Source organism: Cetorhinus maximus, chromosome 11 (genome assembly GCF_964194155.1).
Source record: "Cetorhinus maximus chromosome 11, sCetMax3.hap1.1, whole genome shotgun sequence".
Classification (NCBI taxonomy): domain Eukaryota; kingdom Metazoa; phylum Chordata; class Chondrichthyes; order Lamniformes; family Cetorhinidae; genus Cetorhinus; species Cetorhinus maximus.
In genome coordinates this window covers 71,547,863-71,563,554 of record NC_135889.1, presented here as the reverse complement: position 1 = coordinate 71,563,554, position 15,692 = coordinate 71,547,863, and the positions used below count along the sequence as shown (strand labels likewise).

At 42.5% G+C, this 15,692-nt stretch overlaps 1 pseudogene; it reads left to right on the top strand.

The window, feature by feature from the left end:
• The first annotated feature begins 7,712 nt into the window (after window positions 1-7,712).
• Window positions 7,713-7,854, top strand: LOC144687016 (small nucleolar RNA SNORA53; annotated as a pseudogene).
• The last annotated feature ends 7,838 nt before the right edge of the window (window positions 7,855-15,692 follow it).

The following is a 15,692-nucleotide window of genomic DNA, read 5'->3' as shown; positions in this document are numbered from 1 at the left end:
TATTGTTTAATGTAGATTCTACATTGCATATGATTTCAAACTAAAAACGAGGTGATGTGTTAGAAGGGAAAAAATGATGTTTATTCAACAAAGTAAAGACTAATTCCTATAAAGATTCGAATTTTAAAATAATTCTAAAAATTTTCAATCAATCTGGGATTAAGATTTCCTCCCCTTTACATAAATGTAACATGTATCATTTTATACTGTGAATGGTTCCTTAGGCCTTTGAGATATAAAAACAAAAACAATCATTTTCTCAAAGGAAATTCTGTGAAATTGCAACAAGTTATTTTTAATAAATAGTTAAAAATAGGCACAGTTGACTGATGGTCTCTAATACTGAAATCTGTCATTGGCTGTTATTCTATATTTATCTCAGCATCACAGCAAGGAGATTGTAACAGGGAAAAAAAGACACTTCCCTGGAGAACTGTATTTATCACTTACAAAAGTGAGATTAGATACTGTACATGTTAGGTCTTTGAACACAAAAATGTATGTACTTCACTGTTTTGTAAATGCCAAGGAAATGCTGCATCCGTTAGAGTTAACCGTGCGGCACTTTTGTGTTCAGTAGCATGAATCATTAATCATGAGACTGGCCATATTCTTGTACTGCTTCTGCTTTCATTACTTGGCCTAATTAAACAGTTCTCTGAACTGGAATCTCAGATTCCTCTGTTACAGATTATCATTAATTATGGTGAAAGTGCTCAGAGATGTTGGACTCAATTATATTCTGCTCAACTCTGGCACTTTGTGATTCATTGCATTGCCTGCTTGTAGATGTTCTGTCTTTCTTTATCTCATGCTTCCACTTTTTTAAATTGGGCTCTACCAGCCAACAAACTAAGAATTATGTGCAGATTTTTCATTAAAACATGTTGCCAAAGCACAGACCAATTAAGGATTGTGTATGTTATGTGAAACTCTGAGATGGGCCATGGCGACTATTGAATCAACTCATTGAAGACACATTCGCGGGTAGCACCATTATGCAGCAGGTCATACCCTTTTACTGCATGCTCTTTTGTATTATTCAAAGTTGTCACAAACACCAATCATCTCAAGCTCAAGTATCAATGTTCTTCAGCTAGCTGAATGGCTCCTGTACTGTGAGTGTTGTCTATTTGATAATTTTGTGATTACAAGACCCAATGCCTGTCATTTCGAACAGGCCAACGTTCAGTCTATTGTGGCTTGACAAGAAGTTACTTTCATCATACAACTCCTGGGGATGCTTTCACATCTTCAAAGGGTGATTACAATAGCGAAAATAGAAACTTGAGTTGCTTCTAGAATGCTTCATGTGCTGCTAGTCATTAGAAATGCAAATCAAATGAATCCTATATAATCAGTTCTTATGCTACAGTTGATGTAACATAGGAGTTCTCTCACTCATTCAGAAGAGCTTCATAAGCTACTCATGCCTGTGGTGCTTATGACTTATGGGTCTTTGCTACTTGTGAAAGAACTCCCGCAATGCACTGTCACTGGAGTGGTATCCTATATTTATTACATTTGCATTAGATGGATTGAATGGACTTGTAAATTTGTTTAATTTTGTACCATGCTGATTTTGCCTGCAATATTAATTTAAAAATACCATAGTGGACCTTGAAGTAGCGCAGCATACTTGAGAATCCCAATAGTCTACATTTCTTACTTCTGCCAGTTCTATCAACATCAGTTGGCTGGTTTATATCGGATCCTGTACTTCGATGTATGTTAATGAGCTGACCTCAGAAAATTGGGTGGAAACAGTGCACTTCCAGTTCAGTCTATCTAAAATCCATTTTTAACCATCCAGGTATAAACTGTACCATGTCAGAAAATTCTAAGATAATGAATAGAGGGATGCTTGTTTAAGCATTGAATTTGAATAGATTGAATTTGGAATCCCACCTATGCTGTGGCGAGAAGGTGCCAAGCAGATCCAAGACAACTTCCACAAGTAAAGCAGAAATGTTGACAGAGGATGCTGATCAGACCTTTCTGGGGCACATTCTCCATTGACTGGCTCAGTATCCTCAGTGCCAGAAATCTCTGTGTGTGGCACAGAGATACCCGAAGGGAACAAAAATAGAAGGGAAAATGAGAGGGTAATAAACCTAAAGAAATAGTAAATTCCCAGCACTAAGATTTCACTTAGTGCATCCATTTTTGTAAAGAATAAGAGTAAAATTACTTGTAGTGAAAAATGAGAGAATGTCTGGATTTTATCTCTGACTAATGACCCACAGACAAAATTACATCCTTAGAATCTGCATGTTTCAAAGCACTGAATTCCTATGATTCAGTTAGTGGGTCGTTAATTATAGGGCAAAACAGGCATTCTCCTGTTTTTCTTTAATAGAGAAATGTCAGTCACAAAAAAGACCGTGCTAGTACTTAAAATTGTCGTACCTGATCAATGGATTCTAATTATAATTAGGTGAAGAAATTGCTTTACTGAACACCAAGCCAACAAATATGTTTATATTTATATACATTTAATTTGACTATTTAGAACCTACTAAGAGAATATCATTCAGTCATGATATTGCCATGACAGTAAAATAAATACATCAAGGCATTTTTGATCTTTAGTTGTCAGTTGGACAACTGATGTCTATATTGGCTGAGAAATGTAAATTGTTCATTCAGCATGAGGTGTACACATTCCTGTCCTGCTGCATGCTTAACACACATTTAATTAGGAAGTTAGAACATTTTTATGGTGGTTTACTGTATCTGAATATTTAATAAATTTTACTTCAATAATTAATGGAATGTTTGATCCTTGAATAAGGGATATTCCTAGAGATAGGTTGGGTAAAAATTGTTATAGTGTGTCACCAGAAAATCTATAGGCAGCGCATTTGAAATTCATTTTAAAAATTTGACTTTTCTTATTGATTATTAGATTCAAAAAATATTTTTTTACTGTGAAGGACTGTAGTATTTCAAGATAGATTGTCAATTCTGACCAAAGCAACATTTACTTTTATGATAGATTGAAAATGACAGTGGTATTTTATGCTTTATAAGTTGTACATAGCATTAAATTTGGCTTATTTTCAGCGAATATTCATTAATAGAAGAGGAATGCTTCATACAATTACTTCTGATGTTTATGTTTTTCCTGGAAAGTGATGAAATATTATGGTGGCAAGCAATTAAATGGTCAGATGTATTTAGCAGTTTTATTTTACTGACAGAAAAACCTTTTTGTTTGCCTAATTTGTGATACTACCCTTCTCTATATTAATGCCTTTCTCATGTGTAAAACTCAATGTTGTACTGAAGTAGAAGTTTCAGATATAAGCCTCTACTTCAACATTTTGCATGACTTCATATATTGAAAGTGTAGCTTTTAATATATATGAAAATCAGTCACCTTATATCCATACATATGGGTTTGGTATAATCCTGACAGATGGAAAGCTACACAGAGCTTTCCTGACTATGCAGACTGTTAGCTTAAACAGCACAATATCAAAATTGTCAAAATATGCAATTTTATTTATGGTTTTAAGAGACAAATCTCTGCGGCAGTTGTTTCCTGCAGTACTATAACATTCATTCACTTGCTCTGCGAATGTCCTTCATTTTTACTGATTGCTCTTTGTTAATTTTTACTTTATTTCATGTGAAGACGCAGACCAACTTTCATCACAGCTTTCTGCCTCATCCAATAAAGCAGGCACAGATACAGACAGACAGACACAAACACACACAGACACAAACACACTTCCATTGCCATATGCAGGTTCACATCCAGGAATCTGAGAACCGTAGCTGAGTAAAAACCCAGGAAGCAGTTTCCTCATCTACCAGTTCCAGACAGGCACCTCATTGAAAATGTAATACACTGCTGCCATGTCACAGGTCAGCTGGCAATCTGAATTTTAAAAGGATTATGAATAATATTCTGTTTTATTTTGAAAATGAACTTTGTGCCCTCCATCATGAATCCAATATATGTCTTAATCTTCTATGCTCTTGAAGCCTGCGGCTCATGGCTGAGTCCTTTGACTCTTGGACCCAATAAGGAAATAGGTTGTTTTCTCATCCTAGTCTCATTTTTAGAGAGGTTGAAACAAACAGTCCCAATTTCAAGTGTAATTGGCAAAGCACAAAAAAACATGTATGTTATATAATTTTCTTTTACAAGAAAGTTGAACACAAAGGTGATTTATTTAAAAACTGGATTAAAAATCTTTACCATGAACACTAACATCAAGTTGCCAAGTAAAAATGTACCCAATTTCTACATATTTATGGCTATATACACAGAGGTAAATGGCATTTAACCAGTTAATGACATCATGTATGACTGAAATAAATTGGAACCTTTTTGTCCATGAGGTATTTCTCTTGCAGCATTTAATGATTCATTAATATTAAATGTTTAAGGCACATCACATATCTGAATAAACATGTATTATATTTCCAAATACCTTCAACTACCTGTAGTCTTATTTTTTTTCACCCAGCTATTTGTAACTGCAAAACTCTCTTTTCAACTAAAGAGATTCCATTGTATGTTTGAAAAACTTGTGGAACAGAAATAATAAATGGATGATCTTTGTATATATTATGAATTTTCAGAATGAACGGTGAGTTGATAATCTTTTAGATATAATTATAAAATATGTTTCTGCAATTGCTCTGAGTTGTCCCTGCAGTTGAGAGGTAACCTCTTGTTTGGTGCAGCAGAGTATGCTTTCTGCTAACCAAGTGCTATCAGCTTCCCTGTGCTTTCTGCCCTTTTAACTCAAACCTTTATCTGTGCAGCTTCGTATTTTGGTTGCAGTGTTCCGGCAAATTGCTTCTGGCATTTGCTTGTGGTAGTAAGATGTTTAACTTCTTTGAGTCACCAGTCTGATTCTGAGTTTATTGTAGTGGCAGGCAACATATGAATTTATCAGCAATAGGCTTCCTCTGGGAGAAGGCAGCACTGAACTGAACTTTCATATTCAATATTATATGGCTTTAGTAAGGTAATAAACGATGTAAGAAAGTATATAAAATTCACAGGTATCCTTAAAGATTCAAATTCTAAAATACTATAATTATGTTCCTAAACTAGCTACTGATAATATGCCTTTTATATTTCATTTAATAAAATATAGAAATAGCAAGAATCATCATCAAAATTGAACACTGAAAGATAAATTAATGGAACATTTGTACAGCATTCTGTACCACTATGATGGAGGAGCCCTGAGGTATTATAGTTAGGGCCAGTTTTACCTAACATTCCAAATTAGTTGATGCAAGGCAAACATTCACAATCAAATGTGATTTTTTTAAACAGCTGAAAATGTCAACAATTTGGATAGCTTCTTCCCTATGATAGTTCAGTCCAGTTAGAGACAAAAATGTAACTTCACCCTACAGGACAAATTGAAGAAGAAAGGCTTCTCCTTCAGCAGTTCCACTTATTAAAGGGTCCCACAGACTTTCTTCCATATGTAGAACAATCAAATAAGCCAATTTCCCACCTACAAAGGTAGTGGAGGGTCATTTATACCCTGTCTACTGCACCATGCCGTGCCTCTCCAATTACAAGGGAGTGAGGTACCAAATGGTGTCAGCCTTGGCTTAGCATTAGCGCTCTTGTCTCTATGAATACGCATCTCTCTGGGCACAAATGTATAGGAAGCTTCATGCCATTATTCGAAATTTAAGATGAAGTTCATGATATAATGTATTATGCAATGTTATTTTTCTATTATAGATTATCACAGAAATAAATCAATGGCTTTTTTGTGTTTTCATATTTTTCACACTGCTAACATTTAATGGAAATCTTGTCGGCACAATTACATCACTGCAGTGCTGTAAACAGTCATTTTTGAAAAATGTGCATGTAGATTTTGATGGATGTGATAAATTATTTATATTCGTGAAATGGTACAATCCAAGCCACCTGCCACATAGTATGTTAATTAAGGGAAGACCCAACTATAAAATGGGGAATATATGACCAATGATTGCAGAAAATATTTAAATGGCAATCTTCATGTTATACTATGAAAGTGTGGCTAATCTAATACATTTCCATGGAATCTAAAAAAAAAACCATCATGATGAAGGAAAAGACTCATTGTACAAAGAAATCTCAGATCCATTTCTTCAGCTCCACAGTAAACATTAGAGGTAATTTTAAAAATTCTATTCTCCACTTTCTCAATGCCTCAACATAAAGATTACATTGTATCAGATTCCATTCCTAATCTGAGTTGAGTTATGTAATCTGAAATACTGAAATCGGTTTAATTATTTTATCTTGGTGGCTGTAAGGCCTTTGGCCTCAGTGAGCTAGGGACAGGAAATCTTAGACAGGGCAGTTCTCAGCTGTGATGTCTCCACAGTTTAATAGGCACATAATACATGCACACATTGACTAAACCAGAACATGTAGAATGGTTATTTGGGAACTCTATAAAATACTAACTGGCACACATGGTACAGTATCACAACAGAAGTCAGCACTTCCAAGGGAACCATGAGAAAATAATAGAAAGATTCCGTGCTGTGAGCTAATTAACAGTTAACTGAAATTGTTTTTAGCCTTGAAAGACATTTAAAATAATCAACAAATCTTGCATGGAGTAACTATTTTAAAATTAAGAGGAGCTACTAAACAGAACAATTGCACCACTGAAAGATGTAGCAGATTGTATTACACAAGGTAAATAACTGGAAATTTTCTCAAATTTGCCTAAAGCTGTATCTTAATTTCCCCTATTTAGATAAAAATTAGCTGTATCTCTGTCAAGCTTTGGAAGAATCAGTGATACTAATACCCTCAGAATGGATCAGTCACAGTGCAATATTCCCTCAACATTCATCTGGCTGTCAAGAGGTCCGAACAGTCTCTTCCCTTTGCAATGAGGATACAGTCTATTGATTTCACACAAGTGAGTCCAGCACACCAACCAGAAAGACGACTGCTGAGGCCACTGTGCCATTTTCCTATTGCAAAACATTTTGCAACGTACACCAATTCCTTTCAACATAATAATTCCATAACTGCTTCAAACCTCTGCTGTTCAAGCTTTGGGATTCTGACAGGAGAAGTGAAGAGCTGGGATCTATACATTCTAATGATAGATTTCTCTATGCTGCAGTAATCTTGTGGAGGATCGTTCCTGTATTAGAGATGGGCTCCTGTCATCCATCAGTACCTAAAGTGAAATAGGAATTACAATACGGAAACAGACCATTTGGTCCAACCAGTCCATGGTGACATTTATCCTCCACGTGAGCAGTGGTGCTAAACCAATGTGCCGGCTCTGCTCCCATATCCCTTTAATTCCCCTTTCCTTCAACCACCTATCGAACTTATTCTTAAACTTAAATGGTCTCTGCCTCAATCACCAACTCCATTGAGGCATTCACAGCCTCACAACTATCCGTATGAAAAGGTTTCTGTTGCTCTCTGTCTTATACCACTTACATTTAATAGACATGTTCCCTTGTTTTAGATTCCACAACAACTGGAAATAATGGGGGTAATTGTAATCTTTGATTATTGTGCAAATTGGGTGCTATTTATTTGACAACCCGTCCAAATTTCCTTCCCAATGACTTCAATGGACAGAAAATCAGACGTGTATAATAGATGAGTAATTTGATACTGCCCATTTTACATTATTGCCCAAATTTAAATTTACTCCCAGCTGGCTTTTATCTACTCTGTCCATTCCTTTATCATTTAGATGGCCTCTTTCAGTTATCATTGTCATGTCATTGGCATGTTAAAGTAATATACCTGCACGGTAGCCCCTCAGTTCTGATGTGAACAACCTGTTACTCCAGGCTGTTGCTGCCATCAGGACTTTGCTGCTGTAGGACACGTTTATCAAAATCCATCTGGTTTAAATATTGCAATGTAATCAAATGAAAGCAGGCCCAATTTTCAAGTTTTTGGTTGCACTTGCAATTCTTCGTACCAGGCAGTGTTCTAATGAATATAGACTGTACCTTTTTTATTTCTTCAATATCCTATAGTGTGCAACCAACACTGCAGACAGTAATCCAGCTGTGGTTTTACCATGGTTTTATATAGATTCATCATTGTACCTTGATTTTTTTTTGCTCCTTGGGGTAGAAATTTGCCTTCGGTAGTGGTGCAAAATTGGATCTTCCATCTATTATGCATACAAACATACAAATTAAGAGCAGGAGTAGGCTACTTGGCTCTTCAAGCTTGCTCTGCCATTTCAATAAGATCATGGCTGATCTGATTTCAACCTCAACTCCACATTCCCACCTGCCCTCAATAACCTTTCACCCTCCCCCCCCCACCCTTGCTGATCAAGAATCTATCTACCTCTGCCATAAAAATATTCAAGGGCTCTGCTTCCACTGCCTTTTGAGGAAGAGAGTTCCAAAGACTCAAGACCCTCTGATTTCCCTTTCACAAAATCATGTTGACTCTACCTGATGAATTTTTCTAAGTGCCCTACTATAACATCTTTAATAATGCTTCTAACATTTTCCCTATGACAGGTTAAGCTACCTGGCCTGTAGTTTCCTGCTTTCTGCCTCCTCCCCCTTTTAAATAAAGGAGTTACAGTCACTATTTTCCAACCCAATGGAACCTTCCTTGAATCTGGGGAATTTTGGAAAATTAAAACCAACACATCAACTATCTCACTAGCCACTTCTTTTATGACCCTAGGATGAAGTCCATCAGAACTCGAGGAATTGTCAGCCCTGTAGCTCCAACAATTTGCTCAGTACCACTCCCTTGGTGATTGTAATTTTCTTGAGTTTCTCCCTCCCATTTTCTGATTTACAGCTATTTCTGGGATGTTACTTGTATCCTCTATAGTGAAGACCAATGCAAAATACCTGTTTAATTCATCTGCCATCCCCTTACCTTCCATTATTAGTTCCCCAGCCTCACTTTCTGTAGGACCAATGCTCACTTTGTTAACTCTTTTCTCTTTTAAATAACTGTAGAAACTCTTACTATCTGACTTCATATTTCTAGCTAGCTTTCTCTCGTACTCTAATTTCTCCTTCCTTATCAGCGCCTGATCTTCAGTTCCAATAACTGCAATAATCAGATGCCGTGTATAACTGGCTGTCAATCCGATATCACCCATTTTGCACCACTGCCAAGAAACATTCCTACCCCTTCATCTCTTATCAAGAACCCAGCATTCCATTAATTATCCACTTGAGGTGCTGCTTTTAATATCTTGAGAGCTTGAACCTCCAAAGTATGTTGCTTTCATGCACCATCGGCAAACACAGCATCACTATCCACATTTATGCTGATGGCACCCTGCTCTAACACCACGCTCAAGGCCCCCTACCCCCATGGCCTCTAAATTCTCAGACTGCTTGTCCGACATCCAGCGTTGGAGGAACAGAAATTTCCTCCAATTAGTTATTGGGAAGACCAAAGCCATTGTCTTCAGCCCCTGTTCCAAACTCTGTTCCCTAGTTACCGAATCTGACCCTACCCCTGGCAATTGTCTGTGAAGCTGAAACAGACATCAGCCTTTTTGTCATATTTGACCCCAAGATGAACTTCTGACTACATATTCGCACCATGACTAAGCTCGGCTATTTCCATCTTCATAACATTGCCCAACACTGCCACTGCCTCAGCTCATCTGCGATTGAAGCCCTCACCGATTCCTTTGTTACCTCTGGGCTTGACTATTTTAGTGCACTTCTGGACATCCTCCCATATTCTACCCTCCACTCATCCAAAACTCTGCTGCCTGTATCCAAAATCGCATCAAGTCCCATTCACCCATCACCCTTGTGCCTGTTCACCAACATTAATTGGCCCCTCTCTTCCAGTTGCACAACCCTCTGAGCTACCTGCGCTTCTCTAAATCTGGCCTCTTATTTATCCCTGATATTAATCGCTTCACCACTGATGGCTGTGCCTTCAGTTGCCTAGGCTCTAAACTCTGGAATTCCCCCTCTAAACCTTTGAGCCTCTCTACCTCTTTCTTCATATAAGGTGACTCTTAAAGTCAATCTCTTTGACCAATCTCAAATTTTGTGCCTCAGTGTCAAGTTTTGCTTTATAACACTCCTGCAAAGTACCTCGTGATGTTTTGCTATGCTAAAGGAGTGAAATAAATACAAGTTGTTGTGGACAAACTATAAATTTCAAACATTGATCATGATTGTGTTGAACATATGACAGAACAAGTAATTTTAGACTAACAAACTAGATATCTTCAAAGAATGTTGAAGCAATTTTTTGTTATTATTAGCTGTCCTGGGAAGGTGGTGATGGGCTTTCTTTAATGACTTGCTAGGCCACTTCAAAGGGCATTTCAGAGTTATTCATGTCAGTGTGAGTATTGGAGTCACTTGTAGGGCAGATCAGGTAAGGACAGTAGGGGCAGAATTTTTGACAGGTGGGCGTGTGCCCGAGCCCACTGAGCATGAAATGACGTGCGATGATGTTGGCTGAACATGCCGATGTCAATGCGCAGTCGCGCATTAGTTCGGTTGGCGGGCGCGCGCCAGAGCTGGCAGCGCACCCGCCAACAATTGAATCGCCTATTAAGGCCATTAAGTTAACAATTGACTTTAATTTTTCACTATCCATGGGTGGGATGAGGGCCTGAATTTTGCCCTCGTCAGGCGGGCTCGACGAGAGTGGGCGAGGGAGGTCGGGAAGCTGGCCGTCACCCATGATTGGCTCTGCACCGCAATTTTACGTGGGCGGGCCAATTAAGGCCCGCCCAGCAGAAGACACGATAGCAGCAACAGGGAGAAGGGGCAGGCGGGGGCGGGAGCTCAATATCCGCCGGGTCTAATGGCGACCCGGCGGCCAATTCAAAAGGAGCCGCGGCAGCCATGCGAAGGCTGCCAATGAAGTACATGCACCTCACCATGGAGCTCATTACTGGTGAACACGGCAGGTGGGAGGGCAGGTCGGCAGGACAGTTGGCCCCTCGCTTTTCTGATGAATGTCTCGCTGCCCTCCTGGAGGAGGTGACGGCACGGAGAGAGATCCTTGTCCCCAGGGACGGGAGGAAGAGGCTCCCCCAACCACACCAAAAATGCCTGGGAGGAAGTGGCATTCAGGGTGAGCTCCCATGATGTGGTGAGGCGCACCTGGGTGCAATGCTGTAAGCGGTTCAATGATCTCCTGCAATCGGGAAGGGTGAGTACCGTGTTGGCATGGGTCATTTAGCACAGCAGTTAGGAGTTGCCCCCCACCCCTCCTTTGGACCTTAGAGTTCTTAGCGTGTGAGTGGTAAATGTCACTGAGGCAGGATCTGTCCAAGGGGGTGAGCCCTGTCTGCTTGGAATGAGTGTCTTGCGGCCCCAGGGTCATGAATCGGCTGAACCCTGCGAGGTGTTCCTCAGGTGGGATTGGCCAGGTTGCAATGGCGCTGCAGGTACAGGGTGGACTAATCAATGCTCCTCTGTTCAGGAGAAGGCATCCCATACAATGCCAAGAGGTAGCAGACTGCCCCACCTTCTAATCCTAACTAGATATGAGCAGGAGGCCCTGGAGCTGGAGAGGCACCATGCGCCTAGGTCAACTGGCTGCGGTGAGGTTGGGGTGCCACTGGGAGGTAGGAGTGCCGTGCACTGAGGTCAGAATGTCTATAATAGCAGCCATTCCACTGTAGTCTCTTTATTGATGTGAGCCTTGAAAATGGAATCCGCATTGATAATGGAAAGCGAGGGCACCCTGATCCGGGTGCCAGGCATACACAGTAACAGTGTAACGACTTCAACTAATGACATGTCCTTGATCTTCCTTTCAGGCTCACCAGCAGTCCATCAGGGTCAGGAGCCTGAAGGCCCAACACTGACCCCAGAGGACAGCAACCATGGAAACGCACCTGTGTCACGCCCTCTCAGCCAAGCAGGCACCAGCGCAGATACCAGCACCTCGGTGGGCATTAGATCGGTGGCTAGTATCTCGGTGCACAGTGGTGAGGGCACTTCATACTCTCTTGAGGTGCAGGCAGAGGCAGAGAGTGCCTAGGGCGCTGGCAGTCAGAGGACTTCTGGGCACCAGGAACATGCTCAGTCGGTGGCTGATGATGAGATACTGCATGCCCAAACCATCTCCCACACTGACAGTGACCACCTGAGGTCATTGCCGGTGTGAGGGCTTGCAGGTCCGAACGCATCAGTCGGTGGCTGATGATGTGCCTCTGGAGTTGTCCCTAAGGCAGCAGATGCTGGAAGTCCAGCAGGGTGTGCGGGAGGATCTGGCGGAGATACATGAGGGAATGCATGCCATGGTCTCCGTTGTGGAGGAGTCCTTGCGGAGCATCACCAATGCAAGGACTCTCATGGCCAAGCGCACTGCCTCCTCCATGGAGAGAGTGGCGACTCTCATGGAGAGGCTCCTCCAGGAGCTGAATCAGGGCTTCCTGGGGATGTACTCGGACGTGCAAGCCCTCACACCAGCAATGACCTCAGCTGGTCACTGTGGGAGATGGATTGGGCACCCAGTAACCCAGCTAGGTGCCCATCCATCAATGGTGAGCAGGGAGGTCCAAAGCAACCTCACATTGGCGCATAAGCTGCTTGTTGTCTCTGGGGGCTCCTCTCAGGGCGCTCCAGATGACGGCAGCAGCTCCTCCGCCCCTCTGCCAGTGACCATGGCATCCGATGAAGGTGTGGCGACTGGGGAGATGCCAGCTGTGGCACTGGCCACTCCCTCCCAGATGGGGCCAGCACAGGCTCCACGAGCCAGAGGATGCCCGCCAAGGTCATCAAGGCCAACAGGACAGCAGAGTGAGCAGGCTGTCTCCAATGCCAGTCCAGTGAGGGGGGAGCACATAGACTTGGCACCCATAAGCAATAACTTAAAGCACCTTAAGCACAACACGGGCTTATCACTGGTGACATTTTTTTCCCCCCAGTTTTAAGTTAACTATTATTTTGTGTGATGGATAACACCTTTCAATTTAATTTGTATTATGTATGCCAGGCACCACAGTATTAAATGTGTTTCTGTTCAACAAGCCTCTTGGTGCTTCATTAGTTCTGCAGGTGCAGGGGAACGCATGATGTTATGAGTGACTCGTTTGTCATTGAACTTTATTGAAATGGCACATAGTGCAAGTTGTTCACCAAGCAAATGTTCCTGTCAGGTATCGAGCATGGTGCCTGCAGCCCTGGCAGGTGGTGGTGGTTCAGCTTTGGTAGGCTAGCTGAAGGAGCATTGGATTAAAGCCTCCTGGGTATTCCTGCCTCCCTGGAGGTTACCCAGGGCAGCATCTATCCCCTCCTGATCGTGCTCATTCTCGGACTCACTAGTGAGTTCACCGTCTGTTGCCAGAGCAGCTGCATCAACATCATCTTCCTCCACTGTGTCCCCCCTTTCCAGCGCCAGATTGTGGAGAGCGCAGCATGCAACCATTATCAATGACACACGATCTGGGGGGTATTGCAGGGCGCTCCCTGAATGGTCCAGGCATCGGAAGTGATTCTTGAGAAGACCTATAGCTCTCTCTACCACTGCCCTTGTGGAGGCGTGGCTCCTATTGCACCGCTGCTCGGCCTCTGTTCTTGGATGGTGGAGAGGTGTCATGAGCCACCTTTTGAGTGGATAACCCTTGTTGCCCAGCAGCCATCTATCCAGCCGGGCTGAAGCTTTGAAGAGCTTTGGCACCTGGGAGTGTCTCAGGATGTAAGTGCCATGGGAGCTACCTGGGTACTTTGCACAGACTTGCAGAATCTGCATCCTATGGTCACACACCAACTGCACATTGATGAAGTGGAATCCCTTCCTGTTGACGAAGGCACCCAGCTCACCCACTGGCACCTTGATGGCCACATGTGTGCAGTCGATTGCACCCTGGATGCGGGGAACCCAGCAATCACTGTAAAGCCTCTGGCTCGCTCAGCCTGGCTGACCTCGTCCGTATGGTAGTGAATGAAAGCCAATGCACGCCTGAACAGAGCGTCTGTCACCAGCCTGACACAACTGTGGACAGCTGATTGGGAGACTCCACAAAGATCACCCACCGACTCCTGGAAAGAGCCGGAGTCATAACAATTGAGGGCCACTGTAACCTTCAGCGCCACTGGCATGGGGTGTCCACCCACACAGTCAGAGCTGATCTCAGGGCCGATCATCTGACAGATGTAGGTCACTGTCTTCCTCGAGAGGCAGAGCCTCCTTCGGAATTGGACCTCAGACATATTGAGGTAGTTGCTTCACCGCCTGTAAATCCTGGCAGCAGGATAGTGGCATCTTCTGTGGCCTCTTCCGCCTTGCACTTCCTGTTGCCCCTGCGCCCCTTGTGCCTGTGCCTGTCCTCCCGCAGATCGCTCCCCTGGAGGCTGAATAGGGACACCTGGCCTCCTCCCCCTTCCACTTCTAGCCCTCTCTTCCTCCTCAGAGGAGGCACCTCCAGCGGATACCACAATCCCCACTACCAGGGTAAGGGAAGGCTTGCTGATACCTGGAAGGCTCCAAGTGGTATAACTCCTTCAGAGTCTTGAACTGAAGCCTGTTATTTCTAACAAAGCAGCTCTGAAGCAAAATGAAGTTGCCCTGTTCACACAAGCAAGTAGCAGTAAGTTATAATCTCAAATACAAACAACTCACATTAGCGAGCCCTCTTATCCAGCCCGTGGATGAGATTTTTGAAAATGTGGCCTACCTGCTTGCCCATTGTGCCCATGCGACGCCCTGAAAATCGCACGGGCTGTGCAAAATCGATTTCAATTGGTGCTTCAAGGGCCTTAACTGGCCCGTTAATTAATGGCAGGCGTGCTTACCTTTTCATCATGCGCCCACCTAGCGAAATATCGCGAGGTTGCGTGCGATGTCAGGACGCACGCCGACGTCATCGTGCGTCCCATTACGTTCCGGTGTGTCAGGCGCATGCCCGCATGCCGAAGGTAAAATTCTGGCCGAGGTTTCCAAAAGCAAATACAAATAAAATAAAAACTTTATTTCTTAATTAAGCTTAATTAAGCTTAATGCTTAATTAACATGAGCAGGGACATGTTTCATGACATTTTTCTGCTCTTTTTTTTTCAATTCTTCATCCCCTGAGGCAACTCTGTGCCTCAGAGATTATTCTGCGCTCTCTCTCGCACGCAAGCGCATGTGCAAAGTTTGCACTAGGCCTGCTCACACTCCCCCCCCCCCAACCCCGGCCACCTGCACAGGCAGCGCTCAGCGCTGCTGTTCGCATATCATGCTGGGTGGGCCTTAATTAGCCTGCCTGTGTAAAATCATGACGCGCTGCCCATCACAGGCGGCAGCCGGCTTCCCAACCACTCCCACTGGTCCCTGCACACCAAGGGCAAAATTCTGCCCTAGGTTTCATTCCCTGAATGACATTAGTGAACCAAAAGCAAAACAATGTGGATGCTGGAAATCTGAAACAAAAATGGGAAATGCTGGAAATACTCAGCAGGTCTGGCAGCATCTGTGGAGAGAGAAACGGAACTAATGTTTCAAGGGATTAGAACTGAAAAAATTGAGCCTGTGGGTTTTTATGACAGTCCAACAGCTTTTATTGATATCAGTTTATTTATTTCCAGATTCTTTTGGAAACCAAATCCAAATTTTCAGGTGGTTTTGGTGGGATTTGAACCTACATTCTCTGGTCTATCAGTCTGGGCCTCTGGATTATTCATCTAGTAACATGAACAAGAATCTTGCTTATGTGTGTTGTTTCAATACACACACTGATTCATCTGAGACTGATATATAACATTCT